General features: G+C 46.6%; 3 long non-coding RNA genes across 3 annotated transcripts; 1 reads left to right on the forward strand and 2 right to left on the reverse strand.

The window, feature by feature from the left end:
* Positions 1-3,822: 3,822 nt before the first annotated feature.
* On the reverse strand, positions 3,823-11,448 carry LOC139040069 (uncharacterized). Its single transcript, XR_011493902.1, has 2 exons — positions 11,321-11,448; positions 3,823-4,566 (listed from the first exon to the last, which is right to left on the reverse strand). It is a non-coding gene; the product is annotated as an uncharacterized lncRNA (long non-coding RNA).
* On the forward strand, positions 10,334-17,880 carry LOC139040071 (uncharacterized). Its single transcript, XR_011493904.1, has 4 exons — positions 10,334-10,437; positions 14,516-14,711; positions 15,479-15,700; positions 17,647-17,880. It is a non-coding gene; the product is annotated as an uncharacterized lncRNA (long non-coding RNA).
* LOC139040070 (uncharacterized) lies at positions 11,670-16,356 on the reverse strand. The gene is made up of 2 exons (XR_011493903.1): positions 16,130-16,356; positions 11,670-11,767 (listed from the first exon to the last, which is right to left on the reverse strand). It is a non-coding gene; the product is annotated as an uncharacterized lncRNA (long non-coding RNA).
* Positions 17,881-17,952: the final 72 nt, after the last annotated feature.

Raw genomic sequence — 17,952 nt, forward strand, 5'->3', positions numbered from 1 at the left:
AGACTTCCAGAGAATAGCAACCATGGGAAGCCACTGCCATTACCCAGGCCCCAAGGGGTGGAGAGCTGGAGCCCTGGTGGAGGGATGCCATGCAGGGCCATCGCCTTAGAGGGACACAGCCATTGCTAGAGAGGATGCTGGGGGATAAATACCCCGACTCTCTCTCCTTCTGGTGCCTCCCATTGTTCAGTCCAGACACCAGAGAGCAATAGAGCACCAGTGATACAGTGTGTTAGGGTCCATCTCCTGGAGCACAGCGCCCGGCAGAGAAGGGCAAAGGATCCGGGGGTGGGAGGGACACAAGGAACCAAATGTGAAGAAGGAGCACAATGGGTTACACGTCTTTCATACTGTGGACGCCCAGAGGACAGCTCTCAGAGTTGATTCCGTGTCCGCGAGCACTTTGGATGACTCAGTAACAGCACCTCCCACACCTGCACTGACATCTCCCTGACTCCCTGACGTGGCCAGAAATCACAGTGAATTCCTCTGACTCCCTGGGCCATTGCTCAGGCTCTATCGTCTGTTTACATTTCATATGATTCTGTCTTGTTTGAATTTGTTACAAGCGTGTATGACATTCGCAATTCTAAAAAGTAATAGGAAGGAACCACCTTAGAGGCGTGAATGTTTCTTCCTAGCTGATGCTAAAGAGGCAATAGCTCATGAAAACAGATTCTGGTGGGGAACCCAGAGGCGTTGTTTGCCATGCAGTGAGCACACCGGGCCGGCTGGACAGACGCTCTCTGTGCACCCATTGGTCAGCTCCAGTTCAGCAATAAAGCCAAGTGTGGGTGGAGCACACACACCCGTCTCCCTGTTCTTTCACCTTCCCCACAAAGAAGCTATTTTAGACCTCGGAAGCTGGCCACACCTGACGGCCCTGGCTGTGTTTGATCAGGGAGAGAGGGAGGAAAAGAGGAGTTAGAACTTCTCTGGAAGCTTTCCTGCCTCTTCCTCATCCAGGGCTTGTTCAGAAATTATTTTGGCCCAGTGGAGGCCCTCAGCTACGCCACAAAGTACAGTCCTATAAAAACCCATCCTTATCTTTTTTATCCCAAATCAAACAGTTTGGATGCATCCAGAGATGATGCATTTCCCAAGCATTGCTAGAGATAAACATAGGCCAATGGAACAAAATCACATCTTGCTCTGTCCCCACCTTCCTCCTAAGCCCGGGGAGGAACACTTCTGTCTATCTATGGACCAGGTCAGGGTGGAACTGTTGACTAGCATCTGCTATTGTTTTGTTAAGCGCATTATTATTTTTCATCATAAAAAATTTGAAACTATGGAGATTTTAAAACATGACATTATGAGAAAAGGCATTTTCACAACTTGAAATAGGCTTCGGTTTTAAGACGGCGCTGGGGTTCAGGGGAAGTGTGAAGATGTGTGTCCTGTCCCTGCTCTGCCTCTGACCGGAAGTGTGACTATTTTTAACAGCTTTATTGAGGTATAATCGACATACACTAAACCACACGTATTTAAAGTGTACAATTCAATGTTTTGATATATACATATATATATATATACGTGAGAAACTATGCCCATGATCGAGATGGGGGACATATCCATCACATCCAAAAGCTGCCTTGTGTCCCTTGTGGTCTCTCCCCCTGCTGTCCCCAGGCAACAACTGATCCGCTTTCTGTCACTATGGATTAATTGGAGGGGTGACTTTGATCTAGTTACCTAATCTCTCTGGTTCTCTAGTTTCTCCCTCGTAATAAGAAAGGATCAAACGATGAATTCAAAAGTCCACTCCGATTTTAAAATCATATGGCCTTAGTATTCTAAGTAGAATAAAAAGCTCAATCAGCCCGAAGGCTGGCATAGTGGGATTTAGTGCTCCCGACAAAGCCAGGCCCCTCTGGACTCAGACCAGCCACCCCAAAATGGGATTCCATGTGGCAGACATTCAACAGAAGTGAGCGCTCCCATGGACATGCCTGACCATTCCTACCACAAGTGATCAGCGAGGGGTGGGGTGACGGGCAAGAAGCATTCACTTTAGGAGAGGCCACCCCAGGAAAATGTACTCCTTGGTGCAGCCCATTTGTATTAGTCTTATGTGGTCCCCTTCTTTTGTCAAACATGCTCATCCTGCAAAAGATGCTTCAGTAGACTGCACACCAGCTGAGGCTCCTCTCCTGATGCTCAGACGCTCCCCATGCCTGGGTGGGGTGCCTCGGGCACCACAGCCCTGGGTTCCCAGCCCCTCCTCCTGCTTCCAGCAGCCCTCACGGCCCCTTGTGGAGAGCCCAGAGGGCAGCAGAGAGCAACTGTCTTTCTGAAGGCTTTCCAAAGCAAGGGGTTTTCCAAAGTAACTGCCCCTTCTGCTTTTTCCCTCGGTTTCCCCAGGAATAGCAATGGCTGGAAGGGTACAGGAAGATAACTGATACAGGAGATGCAAAGAAAACTTAAAAAATAACTCCTGCAGGAATTTTTTTAACATTCGTAACTTCTAATTTATTCAGATAGTGCATTTGAGGATCAACTTCACGCATGCTCATTTCTCTCTGCTCCCATGTATGGATCTAATATTGCTTTCTCTCTCTCTCTTCTCTCTCTGTTCTTTTTCTCTCTCCACAGATAGATACAGAGATGCAGAGTTACAGAGAGAGAGACATCTGGTTACATCACCTGAACCTTGGAAAAACCTAGTTCTGCTCTTTCCCTTTTTCTCTTCATCTTTGGTAGACAGCACATGTGGGTTCAAACTTCAAGCCACTTTACAGATACCAAATTGGGTGTTTTATAAAAAGTACAAACCTTTAGGGGAGGGAGGAATGGGGAGTGACTGCTAATGACTGTGAAATTTCTTCTTGGGGTAATGAAAATGTTCTCGAATTAGATAGTGGTTGGTGATGGTTGCATATCCTTCCAAATATACTAAAACCCCTGAATTGTACACTTTAAAAGGGTGAATTTTATGGTGTGCAAATTATATCTCAATTTTTCAAAGTGCAAGCTCAGAGAATTAATTTTCCAAAGGTATTGCTATTGTAATGTCCCTCCCTTTCTCAAACACCTTCGGTGGCTCCCAGCCTCCTCCGTAATACGGTTGATTCTTTCATCGTCTGGCCCAATCTGACTTTTCAGCCATAGATTCACTGCTGCTCACCATGGAGTCTCTTTCCTCGCCCACCCTGAAATTTGCTTTTTCTCAGGCACCTGGTGGATTTTCTCACCTTCAGGTCTTTTCTCTTGCCAGTTGTTCTGCTGAAAATCCCCTCGTCCATATTTTTGACGAATGAAACCCTCTCTCTGCTTCCCCTGCCTCAGAACTGAGATCAAGTTGCATTGTCTGAGGGGACGCTCCCTCCTCCTCACTCCTTCCGCATTGAGTTTGTGCCACACATGGCATTTTCCACTTACAACTTTGGGTTGTAAATACTTGGTGCATATCTTACATTCCCTCCTAATCAGTGGGTTTCACACAAGCACGAGGGCAGCTAGTGGCTTGTAAGCAGTGTTCTGGGTTTTGGTTTTGGCAGGGGGTAGATCTGATTTGTGACACTGCCAATTTCTGTGGTGTAAATACTACTAATGTGACATCACTGACCTCACAGCCACTGGATGGGAGTTGGAGGTCCTTCTATATCTGTTAGATTCATGTTGCAACACCAAAGATTGCCAAGGATTAGGAAAACCTGAATTGGGACATCGTTACATAAAAACCAATTAGGACTCAGTGGAAAAACTTTCCAGTAACTATAACTGTCCCATAAACTAAATAGGTGTTTTGCCAAACGCCCATCTGGGTGAGCAGTGTGGGATAGGTTGCCGAGACACCAAAGAAAAGACCCAGAGACAGTGAACGAGACATATGGGTTTATTGGGAGTTACTTACAAGGAAGGTCCAGTGGTGGCCAGCTAGATGGTGAGGTGCACCCGCTGCCTCCCCTGAGAGAAGCTTGCTTAAGTAGACAGAGGAACAAAGGCTGAATGCCTGCCAAGGGGGATCATCCCTGTATGACCTGCATTCCAAGGACCAGAGCCCCCCGGAGGGCCCCTGTGTTCCCTCACACTGAGAGGGTCTTGGTGCTAACTCTCCCATGAGAAACCAGTTGGGTTGGCCAAGCCCAGGACCGTTATCATCATGAGAGCTGGCACATAGCCCAGACAGGAGCCTCAAGGACACATGGTTTTTAAAGGGGCACCCTAGCTAATGCCCCTACACTCCACCCCCCACGTGTTGGAACGGCCCTTACGATATCATTACACCAGTCTTCCACGGTTTCCCTCAAGCTAGACACGGGAAGAGCATTGTAGCTTGAGACCACAACAGCAACAGAGAGCACAATATGAAAATAAAAGTAGTAAAAAGGCAAGGACACCAAAGAAAACATGTCACCAGGTGGAGGGGCGTAGAAATAGGAAAGTGGGCAGCGTTCCTCCACTCTTGTGGGGCCCTTCCATCAGAGGTGTTGGCAGCTTGGAGACGCCATGGTCGCCCCGTGGTTGAAGAGAGGCAGCTCGCTGCATACCCAGCAGCTGGAGCAGTTTTTGATGTCAGCAATGGTGTGTGCCCAAGCAGCGAAAAGGCTGGCAGACATTGTCCTAAGGACGAAAAGTAAGATGTTTAGAGGAGACTAGAACAGAGAGGTCATGACCATCCAAAAAGACATTAGAGTGAAAGGATGAAAATGCCTTGGGGAATTGGAGGTGTTACCATGATATCCTGTGTTAAGCCTGTCCCCCAAGGGGTTAAGAGACGATACCAGTGGGGCTCCACCTGCCAGTCCCAGGGCCAAGTGACCATGTGGGTCCCAGTAGGGAGTTCTGTGGTAGAGGCAAAAGCAAGTTGTTCTTAGTGCCCAGCTGTGGTTGTAGTTTCTCTCTTTGATTAGGCCTTGTCTGTAGACATACTGTCACATCAGGTCCTTGTGTCAACATCTGATATGCACTGGGTTGAGTGCATCTCATGTTTATTCAGTTGATGTAATGTCATTGTCAGGCATCTCATCCAGTGGGCTAGGGTATCGTCTCTTCTGTCCTCAATTGTTGTTTCAGCAAGCCATTCATCTGTTCCACCAGCTCCATGGCCGTGGGGTTGTATGGCAGGTGAAAATGCCAATGTCTGTCCATTTGATCAGCCCATGTCTCCACCTGGTAACCAGTAAAATGTGTACCTTGATCACTGTCAATGTCCATGGGAACATCGTACACAGCACAGAGGTGTCCCAGGCCTCTCATGGTGGTCTTCTGTGTGGCCCTCTTGCTGAGGTATGCCTGCAGCAGTACTGTGGGCATGTCCACACAAGTATGGGCATACTGACAGCCACCAGAAAGAGGCAAGGGCCTGATGTAGTCCATCTGCCAGTGTTGAGTGGGCTGGTTGCTTCTGGCAAGTGGCCTCTGTTCCAGGGAATGGCCCAGGGCCTCTGCAAGGAACAAGAAGGGCACACCCGGCAGACCTGCACCACGTCAGCACAGCGCAGGGGGAGGCCCCAGGCCTTAGCAATAGCCCATAGGTCCTTTGTCCTTTGTGTCCAGTCTTCTTGTGTAGCCACTCTGCCACTCTTTGAGTTGGTACTTCTTCCAGGAGATGGATCTGAGCTAACTCCTCTGCTTGTTGGTTTCCTGGTGGTGGTGTCACCTGATGTGCAGACACATGGTACACTGTTACCGTCATTCCCTGGACCCGCTGCCAGATACCATCCTAGAGTTCTGCCCCCCACAATGGGAGACCATTAATAGGCCACTTTTGTTGTGCCCATTGTGCCATCCACAGGGTGAGCCCCTTTCCACAATTGGGACCAGAAGCCAAGGGGCACTAATTTATTGCTTTGCCTCTGCCAGAGACCCCATCTGAAACCCTCTGAGTAACTGGAAACGCCCAATTCACACGGTTGTCCTTGTGTTTAAACACCCAAGGACTGGATTTGTTTCACTGTTATTTTGGCTTGGGTGAAGGCCTCCTGCTTGGTGGTCCCCCTGTCCCAGATAATACCCTTTGGCACCAACTTTTAAAGAGGATAGGCAGCCTGTATCTTATCTATAACACTAGCAGGAACCACTTTTGTCTGACCCGACCAGACAACACCCAAGTACTTGACAGACAACCCAGACCCTTGGACTTTATTGTTGTTTACGACCCATCTTCGTTGGCATAGGTGGGCGATGAGGGAGCTAGAGGCTTCTTGAAGATCTGGAAAAGATTCAGAGCTTAACATGACACCATCAATATAATGAAACAAGGCAAGCTCAGGGGGGTTTGTCCACCAGGCGGTGTTACAGAAGCGTTGCTGCAGGGTGGGGTGAGAAGTAACGGAAGCCGTTTTGCTCATTTCCACCCCCAACAGCAAAATGCTTTTTGCTCCTGTAGACCAAGACATTATTTCCACATGTGATCTCTAGTCGCCCAATACCCAAGCCATCTGCAGGCGCTGCAGGGATGGGTCGAGGTCCTTTGGCCCTCCCCCAAGTTGAGGGGGCTAGGGTGTTCCCCAGCTGTCACTGGGGGCACTGTTAGAGCCACCAGAACAGCGTTTGGTTGTTTATCACTTTTTCCCAAGGGGTGCTTGTTGCTTCCCCGGGCTACAGCAGTCACTGTGCAGATTGCTGTCTCTGCACGTTGCTGAGCCTCAGTCGTGCTGATGCCAGAGAGAAGGGAGGGGCAGGGAGTCCTGGCCACCTGCTGCTTGTGCTGGGGCAGGGTGGCTGGACCATGCATTTACCGTGTTCTCCCTCCCCCGCAGGCACTTTCTGCCCCCGGCCAGATGGGCTCCTGGCCTGCCCTTGCTCCTGTGCACACGCTGGAGCCAGCGGCTCTTCATGCGACTGCCTTACTTTTGATATTGAAACTTATTTATTTTAATCTCAGCCAACTTGACCATACACAAAACTCCTTGAGGTTTTACTTCCACAAACCTTTTGTCACTTACTTTTTACATTTAGACTTTGTCCCACGTCTTTTTTTTCCTTCCTAGTACTTTAGGACAAATTTATCTTTTGTAACAAAACAAAGAAAAATATCTCTGTTCTTTATACCTTCTTTATTGAAAACATACATTTTACTTTCCTTGTATAGAGACTTTTTAGAAATATGTGTTTTCTCATAGAAAATTCCTCAGCAGGTACAGAACACGTTTATCAATAAACTCAAGCATCTTTTAGGTTCTTTGAGACAAGAAACCAAAAGCAGACAAATCTATGCTTAGTAATCAATTTTTAAGATTTTATCTTATGTGAAAATGACCAAGATACTCCATGAATTTTTATCATTTAACTTAATTTAGCAAAACCCTAAAGTTTCAAGTTACCAAAAAGATTTTGGAAGCTGTTTTTCAAGAGTTTATATTATAAAACATAATTATTGTACCTGAAAACTCTTACCAATTTTTATTTAAATCATTTGTTCCCAAGAATTATGTTTAGATTACTCACAAAAACCTCATCTGACATTAAAGCAGTTAGCCATCATCTTGGGCTATTTTAAGTACATGTACCATAATATATAATTATTGTTAAAAGGTTCCCCCTCAAATTTTTACCCTTTTCACATCTGCTTAGTTTACTTGCTCCCCACTTCCTCCAGTTCTGCAGCAGTGGAATCCCGCATGGTGGAATGCACATGCCAAACAGGCTGAGGCAGATCCATGGGCTCTACCCCTGCGGTTGGGGCTGGTCAGACCTCCGTCCTCTCATCAAACTCCCGTAGGCGTGTTGACAGAGCCTCGATCGTTTTGACTTGAACCAGCCGTGCTTCCCTTTCTAATTTTAATTTCTCTTGTAGCTGCCTCACCTTCGCCTTAGCTTCCATTTTGGCTTTTGTTGTTAAGCGAACAGTGGCAAGGAGGGGACATCTCACCGCAGCAGCTACCGCTCAGGCTTCTGATTTCTTTCTCTCATCATTTATCATGTGACTTCCCTTGCCTTTGTTGCAAGCTGTCCTACAGTGGAGAGGGGTTACTCCACAGCTGTGGCAATGGCCTGGGCTTCTCTCATGCCCAGGACTTTCCCCTACGTCCTTTGGCATTTTCAGGGTGTCCCCGTCCTCATGCACTGGGCCCCATCCATCAAGGGTGGTGGCAATTGGCCCCCACAAGGAGGACATCAGCCAACCCGGGATTACCCCCGTGGATTTCCCCTTCCCATCCCTCATAGTCTTGGCACTCACACAGTTTCCTTTGTTCTCCTGGCTGGCTCACCAAGAGTTCTGCCACACGCCCATCTGGGTGAGCAGTGTGGGATAAGTTGCCAAGACACCAAAGAAAAGACCTGGAGACAGCAAACAAAGCATATGGGTTTATTGGGAGTTACAGGAAAGGTCCAGTGGTGGCTAGCTGGACAGTGACCTGCACCCGCTATCAACCCCTGAGAGAAGCTTGCTTAAGTAGGCAGAGGAACAAAGACTGTGTGCGTGGCAAGGGGGATCGTCCTTGTATGACCTCCATTCCAAGGACCAGAGCCCCTAGAGGGCCTCTGTGTTCCCTCAGACCGCGAGGGTTTTGGTGCTAACTCTCCCATGAGAAAGCAGCTGGGTGGCCAAGCCCAGGACTGTGAGCATCATGAGTGCTGGCACATAGCGCAGACAGGAGCCTCAAGGACACATGGTTTTTAAAGGGGCATGCCAGCTAATGCCCCTACAATAGGTTATCTCATAGACCAGGGAATTGGGTGTCATTGGAGTGCTCATAGCTTAAGCGGCCGTGGCCATGGCCCAAGATGACATAGATGATATCTACACTACACTCAGTGGTAATCTAAATGTTCCTGTCCATTTCTACCAACTCTAAGAATTTTTGAGTCTCAGATGAGTGTGGCTCCAAGGGAGTCTCATATGGCAGAGAAATAGATGCTGATATCACTAACCCAGTATCACCATCAGAAGCAAGGCAATCACTCATTAGAAAGGGTGTCCTAGCTGGCATGATCCACCTGCTCCATGCACTGAATGAAGCCCGCCCCCTTGAGCTGCCTCTCCACTTTGCCTTGTATGTATGAGTTTTTACACATGAATATTGGGCTTGCAGAGCGGTGTCTGATATCCTGAGTGCAGATCTGATCTCTCTGAAGGCAGTCGTCTTTTCTCCTGCCAATCCCCCAGGGAAGAGATGGGTCAAAGGAAGAAAAAGGAAGCAGTAATTCAGAAAGTTGGCTTTAGGTACCAGTCTATCGCTGGAACTCATCCGCCCACCATATGAGAGTAAGTCCAGGGCCAGGAAGAAATAGAGTCTGCAATCCCCAGGGATCGAGCCATTTCTTGTAAGAAAATTGTTCTAGCTTCATGTGGTTCTCTCTATTTCCCTTTTGTTTATCCTCTAGGATTTATTACACTTTCATTCATTCTTCCAGCCTTCTCTGCTCTGTGTTGAAGAGTATTCAGTTTTGTTCAACAAACCTTTATTAAGCACCGTTTCTGGAGTGGGAACTGTGTTAAGCACCCAGGTATAAAGGTGAATAAGACACGGTCCTGACTTTAGGGTATTTCCAGTAGGAAAGAAAGAAAGAAAATAGAATTCTGAGATATTGCAGTAGATGATATTGGAGTATGTGGAAGACAAAAAGAAAAGTAAGTCAAGGAAGGGTGGTGAGAACCAGCTCAGAGGTGTGAAGATGGGAAATGATAACGGTAGTACATGATGGGCCTTAGCATACCTGCTTCATTCATTTAGTCCTCACCACAACCCTAGGAAGTTGATGTTTATTATCAATATCCTCATTCAACAAGCGAGTAAATTCAGACTCAAAGAGGATAAAGAACAAGCTGAAGTTCATTAAGTACCTATTAAGCAGCAGAGGCAGGATTAGGACCCAGGCAGCCTGGCCTCTGGCTTCATACCTTACCTCCATGCCATGCTGAGATATTCTGATTGTCCAGCCTGGGTCATGTGCCCACCCCAGAAGTGGAATGAGAGCTAACTAGTTTCCCACATAAAAATCATAGTATTAAAATCAGAAAAAAGAAAACTGGATGTTGGGCAAGCAAAATCAACAGTTATCTATTGTAGAATAATTTCAGAAATGCAGCTTTTCCTTTCTCTTGGATTATTTGCTTGGGATAAATTTCCCACAGATAACATCTCATGTTAAATGAGTTTTGATACAGGATGCCAAGTAGTTTTTCAACAGGATTGCATATTTCCATTGTGTTTGCCCAGAATGAACTAATTTCACCACACCCTTTTCTGTGTTGGATGCTATTACATTTTTTAAACCTAAACAATTCTAATTTTATTAGACTCTATATTTGTATTTGTATAGTTTTCCCTTTCTCTTTTTAGAGCCGAAAATCCAAATAAGAGAGTAGTCAAAGTTGGTAACATGAACCTCTGAATCAACAGATGAGCCAGCTGGGCGCCCAGGGGTGAGGGGAGGAGCAGGTGTGCTCATTCATCCCTGCAGTTCTGGGAACAAGAGGGCTGGCTCTGTGAGAAGGGACGGGAGCAGCAGGTCCAGCCCCAGCCGGGGGTTCAAGTTTAAAAGGTACTTCAAATGCAAAGCCTTTTTTTTTTTTTTTAATTATTTAGGGTCATTTTAGCAGTGTTATTGCATGAAAGTTAGACTCAGGTCAAAATATGTGCGCATACACCAACAAAAAACGGCTAGAAAACCGTTGAGGAGTTTTGCGGCTGCCTTACTGGGTTTCTGTATCTCCATTTTTTAAAATCGTGACGAGGGCAATTTCCGACTCTCTGCCAGTAGTGCTGCCAAGTGCACACAGGTAGAAAAGGGTAGGCAGGGATCAGCGCTCTAACCCGCCGGACCCGGCGCCCCCTCTCCTTCGTGGGGCAGCTCCGCACGAGGTCCAGACCATAGAAGTGCGGATACCTCCCAACTCCTAGAGAGGAAACGCAGACTCCCCGGAGACAGACTTCCCCCGGCGAGCCACTTCCGGCCACGCCCCACCCGCCCCCCTTTAAGGGGTTTGGCGGGCGACGGGAGGCTCTGTTCTCAAGTTGGGGCTCTTGGGAGGTGTACCGAGGGTTGTCGGGTTCCAAAAGCCGGGGCGGGGGGCCGCAGGCGGAGCCTGGTCTGCGGACCCGCACGCCGCGGAGTTGAGGTGAGGGGAGGAAGGCTTCACGGAGGGGCTACCTCGAAGCCACGGCGCCGGGGTCCTTTTCCCCCGAGTGATGCTTCGGGATCGTCCCCCGAATACCCAGAGCTATGGACTTCGTTCCTTTTTATAACTGCTGGAGGCCAACTGGCTCGTAGAAAATAATGGGGACGCCCCAACTTAAAAAAAGAAAAAAACATAATTTAGGGCCTGTTTTTGTGTATTTGAGAGAACGGCCGTCTTGCCCATTTTAAAACCAATATGACCTCAATAAAATAAAAAACAGTCAAGTAACTAAAACCAAAGATGTACCTTAATATTTGATTGCGGCCAGATTTGGGAGTGAGAAGTCAGGTCAAAAGCTGAGGAACCGTGGCCCTGGAAGAACAGCGGGGTAAAGGGGGAACACACAGAGCGCAATTTGCAATAGGACAGAAGGTACAGGGTGGGAGGGGCACGCCCTCCCTGCGGATTAAAATCACGTTCTCTTTCCAAGGAGAAATGGGAGTCTCGCGATTATAGGTTACTTGCGGGACACCAGCTGGGTTCTTTCTCTTCCAGGACGGCCACTTGCCGCAGGCGCTCACTGCCTGAAGTTTTTGAACTTGAGTGTCCTCAATTTTAAAATGCGCATAATGTCCGCCATCCTATCCTGGGTGTGTGTATATGTTCTTTCGTGCAGCGGATTTACCTTCTCCGACACTATAAGATTGTGTTACGTAGTATTTCATATAAAGAAGCTTTTACCATCCTGTGTTCCTGAGGGGAAAATAAAAGATGGACAAATAAGTTTGGGATTGGAACTATGGTCTCCTAGCACAGTTAATAATAGAATATTAAGTTGTTCTGAGGAGCCCTGCAGTAATGGAACTTGCCTAACTTTGTTTAGCCTGGTGTTTCTCAAGCATTTTGACCACAGAGACTTTTGAGTTAACACCCTAATAATATCTCTCCAACGCGGTTTTTCCCAGAACACATTTTGGGGAATGCCGACACAAAGAAGTCATTCACCTGGGCACGGAGCTGCTCAAAAGGCAGTCTCGCTTCTCACAAGACATTTCAGAACTACTTTTTGAAAATCATGTGACTGGATTTCAGTAAGGATAGTTTCAGTTTTACAAACGTTCGAGAAAACAGTATATAATTAATGAAGCACGAACAAGCCAGATAACATTTGGAAAAGGAAGTGAGACCGCCTGCCCTTTCTCCTACGTCTGTCATGGACAGGAGATAAGGTCTCAACATTGAGCAAATATTATCAATATATAATTATCTACAAAACAGTGGGAATAAGTATTTGGAAAAAGTGTTAATTATTCCAAGTGGAAATTCTACAATTGAAGGCTTCATATGACAAACCTAGGAAATTTGTTCATGGACTCCTTGGAGGACCTACTTTAGGAAGATATGATTAACATTTTCTCCTGTGAATAGAATGTAGCTAAAAACCATGAAAGTGTGATGTAGGTAAGTATTAAGTGACATCCGCTGGAAACTTGCCCTGAAATTATGGAATAAAATTTAGTACAAGGATTACCTTGAACTTCATTCAAGATCGCTTAGTTACTGAAGTAACAGTAGAAGCTCTTCAGGAGGTAGTTTCACATGTTTGGCACAAACCTCTGTCAAGATGGGCTGTGAAGTGACCTACTAGTATGTTATAGACTTGCAGTTTCAAGCAAGGCCAGCCTAAGGATGACAGTAACGCTGGAGGGTCTTGTTCCACTCCGGTCATCCACTCTATAGGGCCGGCAACCTGCTTGCATTAGTTCACACAGGTGAGCAGGCTTCACAAGACACACTAATGCTAACCAGACTCAAAAGGGACTAATGTATAATTAATTCCTGGAGTGTTAATTAATTCCTTTCTAGTGAAAAATATAATTGTCAGTCAGTTGGATAATTGTATTTGCCAATAGTCGTTCCTTCTTGAAGGGAGATCTACATGGGAGTCCAGATTCTTATGCTATGCTATATTACATTGGAGACACACGGTATGGAATCATACCAGGGAGAATGATAACCAAGTTTAATGGCATCCAGTGTCATTGGATGTACGTGTCATCCATGTACGGATGTACCTGTCAGTTTGGCTAGATAATCATCTTCATGGGTAAAAAGCACTCTCCCAAGGTGCTAGAGGTGAGAGAAGTCATTTTGTCTCTGAACATCCCTTTCAGAGATACCCTCCCCATATTCTTTCTCAAGCTAGAGTACAATGCAGTTGACTTGGTTTAACCTTTTCTGTTTACAGCCCTATCCCGCTGTGCCTCCCTGGAGGTGACCAAGTTTGGATTTCGGGTCTTCACAGACAGTCTCTGGGCTCCTTTCTATTGATAACTGATTTCATTCTGTATGTTTGGTCTCCTTCTAAAATTTAAGTATCTATGGACCCCATATAACCCAAGAACAAAGACCTGTATTAATCTGATAATCTCCTTTTCTCTGTGACATTGTACTTGATGTTAAGATTAACTACACATAATTTTGTAATCAAATAATACCCTTCAACTCTATAGGACAGATAGTCCAAACCCATTTTGTTCATTGTTGAGATATTATAGCTATCATTATTTTGGTACCTTTTAGGTCTTTTCTCCATTTTTAATTATAAGTTCCAGTAGTGACTGGCTTTGTGTATATTTTATACATGCTCCCAACAACAGTTGTCATATATCTACATTGGTAATAACTTATTATATCTGAAGAGTGGCCCGAAAGAGAAATAATTAGGAATTTGAAGAACTGTTGGGGTTGGGCTCAGCAGATCTCATCTGGGACAAGTGAATAATTCAAGGACCCAAAAACCTAGGATCTCCATGCTCCACCTGAGCAAGAGAGGCATGGGATAGAGATGATGGGAAAAGACGACAATTGGGGGCAGAAATGCAGCCAAGAAAATAACACCAGCCAAGAGATCTTATGTCAGTGCTTTAGGAAATTCTTATAACAGGTGATGCCAACCTGCCATGAGATTTTGAGCAGACTGCAAGAGCTGTGTCATGAAAGCCTGAGCCCAGACATTTGTACAAAAGAGCAGATACTGGAGCTGCTCCCACTGCAGCATTTCCTGACCATTCTGCCCGAGGATGACAGACTCCTGTGGCAATGTCATCTAGCAAGTGCGGAGGGAGCTGTGATTGTGTTAGGAGCTCTGGGGAGATGCAGGATGATGCAGGACAGTGGGTGAGAGGCAGGAGGTTTGAGCATGTGGAGAGTTGGCAGGGGACGGGGGTCAGAGGGCTCGGACCACCAAGTTCCAGCAAGGTGCATAGTCCCAATAATGGGAGGAGAGGTGCTAAAATGGTCTCTGCTAGGCTGGAAAGTATTGGTCTCTCTAGTCCCTTAGAGCTTTCCCTAAAGCTTGCTGCCCTTAGAAGTTAATGAAGATTCTGACTTCATGTTCTTTTTTCTTGTACCCTTGGAGATATTGTGTTTTCTTCTAGGGTTTTCACTACAATTTTATGCTGATTCCTTCACAAGCACAACACTACTACCTGTTTTTAGGTCTCCCTATGCATGGACAAGAAGCCGTTGCTTCTAGAAAAGGCGTATGTGTCCCAAGCCAATGGAAAGAAGACTTTCAGGACCCCCAGCTCTATCTAAGCATTACAGATAAGAAGAAAGCTTGCTCTAAGAGGAGAGTTAAGGTGAGAGACTTTCAAGTATGAATACGCAGAACTCCATCCAGCTGGAAAGAGAGGTAAGGAACAATATTCTCTCCAGGGCAGAGGGTTCCCCAGACCCCAGTTGTAGCACAATACCTTTGGTTCATTGTCATTCCAGTCTCCCCAAAGCTTTGCCTTCACATTGCCCTCTCCTTGAGAAAACACTGCCCTAATATACTTGTCTATTTTCTTAGTGGAAAAAAAACTCTGAGAGCCATATCAGGCCTCCAGCACATCCCCACAGATACTCTTCACTCCAGTCACACCAAATAGTTGCAGTTCCCTGAACATGCTGTCGCCTTTGCATATGCTGTTCCTTCTGCCTGGAATCCTCTCCACCTCTAGCCACCCAGCCAACCCCACCCACACCCACACAGCACACTCAGTCCTCTGTGATCTGGGCACTGACGACCTCGCCAACCTTCTCTCTCACGATATCTCCTCCATATCCGTGTGCCAGCCACCCCAAACTACACACACTTCTCCAAACGTATCGAATTCTCCCCACCTCTCTGTCTTTGCTAACAAGGCTCCCTCTGCCTGAAGCCCCCTTTCTCCTCTTTTCAAGCTGTTAATTATCTCTTTAGCTTTCAAGGTTCACACCAAGCATCATTTCCCTCTAAAGACTTTCCTAAAGCTTCCCCACCCAGAGTCAATCATTTCTAGGGTGCAATTTCAATTAGTGGATCCTGAAATTAACTTAGTGGGTGGGGCCAGCATTTTTTTTTTAAAGATTGGCACCTGAGCTAACAACTGTTGCCAATCTTTTTTGTTCATGCTTTTTCTCCCCAAATCCCACCAGCACACAGTTGCATATTTTAGTTGTGGGTCCTTCTAGTTGTGGCATGTGGGACACCGCCTCAGGATGGCCTAATGAGCCGTGCCATGTCCGTGGCCAGGATCCGAACTGGCGAAATCCTGGGCTGCCAAAGTGGAGCGCACGAACTTAACCACTCGGCCATGGGGCCAGCCCTAGGAGCCAGCATTTTTTTAATGGAATGTCATGGATTGGAGTGCATCACATGTAAGTGCATCAAAAGGATTATTTCCTAAAAGCTTTGTTTCAATTTTATGTGTACTGGATCACAATGGAAAATGTATTTCTTGTCAAAAATTTGAAAAATATGGTATTTGAATTTGATAGAGACTGAACCCTTTTCCCATTGGTACAAAGAGGATAGTACCACTTTCAATATACCACTTTTATAAGCTCTTGTCAAGCCACAATAAGTACTACTGTATACAATAACTTGCTGGGTAATTAAGCAAAGACCAAGTAATTCTGGTTGGTTGGGTCCTGTCAGGCAGGCCTTAGGCGCAGACACTCTTGATGGCACCAGCATTGCAATCTCAGCAAGTGCCAGCAAACTGGGGGAGGCACTATCACCCTAAAGAAGGTGAGGACAGGTGACATCCTGGGGAGCAACTGTAGTCCCTCACCCCCACTCCTAACCTGGCATGACCTGTAGTCCAGAGCCGCTGGGCAGACTTGGAAGTTCAATGTCAGAGAAAGGCAAGCTCTGAGTCAAGGCTGCCATCTTCATCCCATCCTCTTGCAAAAGAGGAGAAAGCTCGTGTAAAAAGCCACGGATGGGGTAAAAGAAGTCATGATCCAGCTTGAGAGTCGGAGAAGCAGCCATTGCACTGATGGTCCAAGGTGAAACATTAACCTTTCTGGGTAAGGAAGTGAGACCGTGAGATAGAGACTGACAAGCTTCCTGTGCCCTGGGAATATAATTAGATCCAGAGACTGGCCAAAGTCCCCAGTAGGGGAGTAGTCATCTAACAACAGCCATCAGGAGGACACACACGACTAAGAGCAGACAAGGGGGCGTCCAGAGACACAGGGAGGCAGACGGGCCCTGCCGCTGACTGCAGGGTGACCAACGTCAGGCCGTCGACCTGGTCTAGGTCTCAGTCGCTTCCTCAGCAAAATGAGAGGGCTGGCCTGGATGACCTCTAAAGTCCCTTTCACTCCTGCACTTCCAGGGAAAACGTCCAGGGACAGCTGAGTCAGAGTGTCAGCAGCTGAGACACAAGCAGAAGACACAGCCATAACTAGAGCAAAGAGGCAGTCAGGCCTGATCCAAACCCTCCCGGCAGTTTGCTGGTTCTGTGACCTTCGGCAAGTTACTTAACTTCCCTGAGCCTCCGTTTCCTTATTTGTAAAATCAGGAGAGTAATAGTATTTTCTTCACAGAAGTGTTGGCATAATTAACGTGACACTATATATAAGTCTCTGGCAGAGAACCTGACAATAGTAGGTCCTTAATGAATGCTGAAATTTTAATATTCACTCTTCCCTCCCAAAGAGCTTAGGGCTCTTGCTGCCAGACTAGTCAGCAATGTCACCAGCCTTTCCTTCTGGTCCTTCTCCATGGGAGGCCGAAGCACAAGGGACAAGGGTGCCTCAAGAGAGGCCCTGCCGCCATGGCTAGGCAACTTCTCAGAGCAGCCCTCAGAAGCCTTCAAATCAACCCTGGGAAAAGCAAGCAGGAAGAGATGCTACCAGGGGTCAGATGGAGACTTTCCTCCCTAGGCGCAAAGGAAGCCAGAGTCTGACTAAGAGACCCTGGCTTGGTCTGCTGGAACCAGAGGTGAACTGAAATGTGGAGGGCACCTTGACTGGAGGGAGGGGACGGGGGGAGACTGTGATGGGGCAGTCAGCGAGGTCTGATGAGGACAGCCACATAGCGCAAAGTCACATACGCTTCTTCAGGAAGCCGTCTGGCTGAACAGTAAGGAAAGTGTTCATGCTATGCAAAATTCTGCTTCTTTAAATAGAATTTAATGATTTAAAATATACATGCCACATTCTGTTTGCAAAAATCATGTTTGTGAAAACACGTACAGAAAGATCTGTGCATATTTTTTCTTTTTTTTTTTTTTAAAGATTGGCACCTGGGCTAACATCTGTTGCCAATCTTTTGTGTTTTCTTCTTCTTCTTCTTCTTCTTCTTCTCCCCAAAGTCCGCCCGTACATAGTTGTAGATTCTAGTTGCAAGTCCTTCTGAAGTGCTATGTGGGAACACCACCTCAGCATGGCTTGATGAGCGGTGCCATGTCCACACCCAGGATCCAAACCAGCAAAACCCTGGGCAGCTGAAGCGGAGTGTACAAACTTAACCACTCGGCCATGGGGCTGGCCCCCATATTTTCTTCTCTGAGTCAATATATTTCAATAAAAAAATGTGCATACATATGACATATTAATCCTAATGCGTTTTCTTTTGATCTCCCTTGCCTTCATTCAGGATTCTCAATGGATGTTTCCCA

The sequence above is a fragment of the Equus asinus genome, chromosome 13, assembly GCF_041296235.1.
Source record: "Equus asinus isolate D_3611 breed Donkey chromosome 13, EquAss-T2T_v2, whole genome shotgun sequence".
NCBI classification, from domain to species: domain Eukaryota; kingdom Metazoa; phylum Chordata; class Mammalia; order Perissodactyla; family Equidae; genus Equus; species Equus asinus.